Source organism: Aotus nancymaae, unplaced genomic scaffold (assembly GCF_030222135.1).
Source record: "Aotus nancymaae isolate 86718 unplaced genomic scaffold, 86718_ANA_hifiasm-v0.15.2.pri h1tg000053l, whole genome shotgun sequence".
Lineage (NCBI taxonomy): Eukaryota > Metazoa > Chordata > Mammalia > Primates > Aotidae > Aotus > Aotus nancymaae.
Genome location: NW_026988467.1, coordinates 16,888,740 through 16,894,885, shown reverse-complemented (window position 1 = coordinate 16,894,885; position 6,146 = coordinate 16,888,740).

The following is a 6,146-nucleotide window of genomic DNA, read 5'->3' as shown; positions in this document are numbered from 1 at the left end:
AAGCCTTTGCTAATCCCCTCAGCCCAAAGTAACCCCTACCTCAGTCCTGGGCTGAGAACTTTCTTAAGGCTCTGACAGCCTGCTAAATATCTTAACTATCCGAGTCCCTGGGGGCTCGTCAGCCTTGGCTGGGACAAGAACATGAACATAATACTGTAACTATCTAATGGACACATTTCCCCTATTGCCCCAATAGTGGCTTTTATATCCAATCTACTGGCTTTTTCCGATCCAGAATCCAAACAAGCATCAGGCATTGCATTTAGTTGTTGTGGCTCTTTGGTGTCCTTTAATCTAGAAAGTTCTTTCATCTGGTTTCTTTCTTTTTTTTTTTTAATTGAAAAAATAAAGAGAGAGCCCAAGAGGAGGCCCAGGGGGAGGTGAGCAGGCACAGCCTCTGTTGACGGAGTCTCTCTAGGGCTGCTGGGGTCCTTCATCTGTCATTGTCAGGCCTGGAGAGCTGGCTGTTTAGGAGGCAGGCCATACCTCAAGGGAAGATGGAGGTTACCGGAAGATCATACCTAAAAAAAAAATTATTTTTTATTTTTTTTTCTATTTTATTTTATTTTTTTTTTGAGATGAGGTCTCACTCTGTCACCCAGGCTGGAGTGCAGTGGTGCAGTCTCAGCTCACTGCAGCCTTGACTTCCTAGGCTTAAGCGATCCTCCCACCTCAGCCTCCTGAGTTGCTGGGACCACAGGCACATGCCACCACGCCTGGATAATTTTTTGTATTTTTTGTAGAAATGGGGTTTCACCATGTTGCCCAGTCTGGTCTCAAACTCCTGAGTTCAAATGATCCACCTGCCTCGGTCTTGCAAAGTGCTAGTATTACAGGTGTGAGCCACCACGCCCAGATTTAATCTGGTTTCTATTTTAAAATGACATTGATACTCTTGAATCCAGACCAGTTGTCTTGCAGAATACCCACCAATCTGAATTTGCCTATTGCTTCCTCATGATTATCAGGTTAGACATTTTTTGTAAGAATACTACATAGGGCCAGGTGCAGTGGCTCACGCCTGTAATCCCAGCACTTTGGGAGGCTGAGGCGGTCAGATCACCTGAGGTCAGGAGTTTGAGACCAGTCTGACCAACATGAAGAAACCCCGTCTCTACTAAAAACACAAAAAAGTTATCCAGGTGTGGTGGCCCATGCCTGTAATCCCAGCTACTCAGGAGGCTGAGGCAGGAGAATCACTTGAACCCAGGAGGTGGAGGTTGCAGTGTGCCAAGATCACACCACTGCACTCCAGCCTGGGCAACAAGAGCGAAACTCTGTCTCAAAAGAAAAAAAAAACACTACGCCGGTCAGATGAGGGGCATGCACATTTTCAACTTTACTCACCATTCCCAAAATACTCTCTTCAGTGGGTGTATCAGTTTACACTCCTAGCAGCACCATAGCCAGCACTTGATAATATCACATTTGATAATATCAGTTCTTCCCAATCTGATGAGTACAAAATTGTGTATCATTGTTTTAACTTGCTTCCCCTGGCTGCTGGTGCAACTGATCATTTTCGCGTATGCTTTACGGCCATTTGGATTTCCTCTTCAACGAAAGGTCTGTTGGTAGCTGTGCGAATTCTGGACCTCTTCGTCCTCATTTCCATCCGAGCCCTTCCTGGCTCTGCTCTGTTGGAGGAGGAGGTCAGGGAGTGTGTTCCCTCAGGCTTCTGTATCAGTGGCTTCCAGGGGGCAGGAAATTGGAAGACAAGACATAAGTGTTTGCTATATATGTTGCAAATATATTCTGTAAGCATGCCAGTTGTCTTTTATTTATGGCTTTTTTTTTTCTTTTTTGAGATGAAGTCTTGCTCTGTCACCAGGCTGGAGTGCAGTGGAGAGATCTCAGCTCACTGCAACCTCCACCTCCCAGGTTCAAGTGATTCTCCTGCCTCAGTCTCCGTGTAGCTGGGATTACAGGTGCCCCCCTACTCCAAGCCTGGCTAATTTATTTTTGTATTTTTAGTAGAGACGGGGCTTTACCATGTTGGCCAGGATGGTTTCAATCTCTTGACCTTGTGATCCGCCCACCTTGGCCTCCCAGAGTGCGGATTACAGGCATGAGCCACTGCACCCGGCCAGCATATTTATAATATAAAAACTTTTACCTTTTATGCTATATGAGTTATCTATCTGTAATGTTTAGTGCCTTGTTTGCAAAGTCCTACATAACTCTTTGATCATGAATTTAACAATATTTTTCTGAATATCTTTCTTCCATTGGTTCTAAATTTGGGGGTTTGACACTTGGGGCTTTAATCCTTTACTCCATTTGGAGTTCATTTGTGTGTGTGGTATGAAGCTTAAGCGTAGTTTTACTTCCCCATAAGGAAAGTCAATGATTCCAACACCTTTTGTTGAACAGACCAATATTTCCCCTCTGATTTTAATGTTTTCTTGATCACACACGTTTCCACCTATGCTTAGATCTATTTCTGGGCTTCCTTTATGTTGCTTTGATCTATTTTTCTAAACTTGCCCTAACATCTATCACTCTGCTAAATTACTATATATATATATATATTTTTTTTTTTTTTTTCTTTTTGAGACAGAGTCTCACTCTGTCGCCCAGACTGGTGTGCAATGGTGCAATGTTGGCTCATTGCAACCTCTACCTCCCAGGTTCAAGCAATTCTCCTGACTTAGCCTCCTGTGTATCTGGGACTACAGGCACACACCACCATGGCTGGCTAATTTTTTGTATACTTGTAGAGATGGTGTTTCACAGTGTTGCCCAGGCTGGTCTGGAACTCCTGAGCTCAGGTAATCCACCTACCTCAGCCTCCCAAAGTGCTAGGATTATAGGCGTGAGCCACCATGCCTGGCCTAATTACTATAATTTTTTTAAGTCATATATACTAAGGAAAATCCCTCTTCTCTCTTCTTTAGACATGCTTTGGTTATTCTTTTTTGCAAAGAGATAGGGTCTTGCTGGATGAGGTGGCTCACACCTGTAATCCCAGCACTTTAGGAGGCTGAGGTGGGATCACTTGAGCCCAGGATTTCGAGACTAGCCTGGGCAACATAGGGAGACTCCATCTCTACCAAAAATTCAAAAATTAGCTGGGCATGTTGGCATGTACCTGTAGTCCCAGCTCTTCAGGAGGCTGAGGCAGGAGGATCACTTGAGCCTCACAGGTAGAGGCTGCAATGAGCTGTGATCATGCTACTGCACTCCAGCCTAGGTGACAGAGTGTGACCTTGTCACAGAAAAAAAAAAGACAAGGTGTCACTCTGTCACTCAGGCTGGAATGCAGTGGTGTGATAATGGCTCACTGCAGTCTTGAACTACTGGGCTCAAGAGATCCTCCCACCCAAGCCTCCCAAGTAGCTGGGACTACAGGCACATGCCAGCACAGCTGACTAATTTTTTTTTGTAGAGATTAGGTCTTGCTATGTTGCTCCAGCTGCTCTAGAACTCCTGGCCTCAAGCAGTCCTCCTGCGTCTGTCTCCCAAAGTGCTGGAATTATAGGCATGAGCTACCATGCCTTTCCAAGAGCAAATAAATCAAGAAAAATAAAATACCAATATCTTACACATGTACACAAAACAAAAAAAACCTTTGGTACATAAAAAAAGTTATGACTAAAGTAATAGACCAATTGGAACTATTCAATAGAAAGTAGGAGGCAGTCATGTGCTATAAAATGATTTAGTAACCAACTCTTGTAAGGAAGGAGGAAATCCCTGATTTGTAGAGTGTGCCAATTTCTTTAGTGTAAATACCCCCAATATGGCTGATTCCAAGCTACCAACATGAAAACACTGAATATGGAGTTGGGAAAAGAAATGTTAAGTTGGACTTTATTAAAATATGAAATTTCAGGCCAGATCCAGTGGCTCATGCTTGTAATCCCAGCACTTTGGCAGGCCAAAGTGGGTAGATCACAAGGTCAGGAGATCAAGACTATCCTGGTCAACATGGTGAAACCCCATCTCTACTAAAAATACAAAAATTAGCTGGGCATGGTGATATGTGCCTGTAGTCCCAGATGCTCTGCCAAGGAGGCTGAGGCAGGAGAATTGCTTGAACCTGGGAGGCAGAGGTTGCAGTGAGCCGAGATTGGGCCACTGCACTCCAACCTGGCGACAGAGCAAGACTTTGTCTCAAAAAAAAAAAAAAAAAAAAAAGAAAAGAAAAAGAAACTTCTGCTGTGAAGAATACAAAAGTCACAGACTAAGAGAAATGTTTCCAAAACACATATCTGATAAAGGACTTGTGTCCAAAATATACAGTGAACTCCTAAAACTCAAAAATAAGAAAACAAGTAACTCAATTAAAAAATGAGCAAAAGTTCTGAACAGACACTTTGCCAAAGGGGACATACAGATGATAGATATGCATATGGAAAACACACTCAACACCATGTGTCATTAGAAATTGCAAATCAAAATAACCATTACAGACCTATTAGAAATGGCTAAAATCCAAAACATTAACACCACAAATGCTGCCAAGGACGTGCAACAGGGACTCCTTCAAAGCCAGTGGAAATTCAAAATGGCACGGTCACTTTGGAAGACAGTTTGGTAGTTTCTTTTGTGGGTGTGTGCAGTGGCTATTCACAAATGTGGTCATAGCAGAGTCCAGTCTCGAACTCCTAGCCTCAAGAAATCCCTCCTGCCTCAGGCTCCTGAATAGCTGGGACTACAGGTGCTTGCCACCACACCCTGCTCCCATTTGACAGTTTCTTACAAAGCTAAATATAGTGTTACCATTCCATCCAGCAATTGTACTCCTAAGTATTTACCCAATAGAGCTGAAAACTTATGTTCACTCAAAATCCTGCACAGAAATGTTTATAGCAGCCTTATTCATCATTGCCCCAAACTGGAAGCAACAAAAAGATTCCTCGATAGGTGAAAGTATAAACAAACTGATACAGACATACAGTGGGATACTGTTTAGCAATAGTATAAGAAATAAGCTATCCAATCACAAAAAGGCACAGAGGAACATAAAGGCATAAATGAAGTCAATCTGAAAAGGCTATATACTGTATAATTCCAGCTATATGACATTCTTGAATAAGCAAAACTATGACGACAGTAGAAAGACCAGTGGTTGCCAGGGGTTTGGGAGGACAGAGGGGTGAATAGGCAGTGCACAGAGGATTTCAGGGCAGTGAAACTGTTCTGTGGAATATGGATACCTGACATTATGCATTTGTCAAAACCCATAGAACTGTACATCACAAAGGGTGAACCTGAATGTATACTATGGCCTTTAATAATAATATATTAATATTGAGTCATTAATTGTAATAAGTGTGGCATACTAATTCATGATGTTAATGAGAGGACTATCTATGTACGTGTTGGATAAAGGGGCAGTATATGGGAACACTATACAATTCTTCTGTAAATCTAAAGCTCTTCAAAGAATTTCTGACTGGGCACGGTGGCTCACACCTGTAATCCCAGCACTTTAGGAGGCTGAGATGGGTGGATTACCTGAGGTCAGGAGTTCAAGACCAGCCTGGCCAACATGGTGAAACCCCATGATTACTAAAAATACAAATAATTAGGTGAAATCCCATGACTACTAAAAATACAAATAATTAGCCAGGTGTGGTGGCACAGGCCTGTAATCCCCACTACTTGGGAGTCTGAGGCAGGAGAATTGCCTGAACCTAGGAGGCAGAGGTTGCAGTGAGCCGAGATTGTGCCACTGCACTCCAGCCTGGGCGACAGAGCGAGACTCTGTCTTAAAAAAAAAAAAGAATTCCTATTGCAGTAAATGCCCTTAAGTTATTGCATGCATTCTCATTACAATGCAAGCATGGCAAATGCTTCATTTTCTTCCTTTGTTTGAGGTCTATTTTGTGTTTGACATGATTTGGTGCTCTCCAGCAGTATGTCTCACATTTTTCTGTGCCTACAAGTCAACTGAGCAATCTTGCTAAGATACAGATTGTGATCTACCAGGTAGGTCTGGGGGAAAGCCTGAGATTTGTACATTTCTAACACACTCCCTAGTGATTCCCATGGGGCTGGTACAGGGTCCACACTTGGAATAGCAGGACCTGCAAACAGACAAACAAACAAGACTGGAGACCCAGATGCTACCCTTTCTACTCTGTTTTCTTTCTTTTTCTTTTATGGTAGAGACAGGGTCTTACTATGTTGCCCAGGTT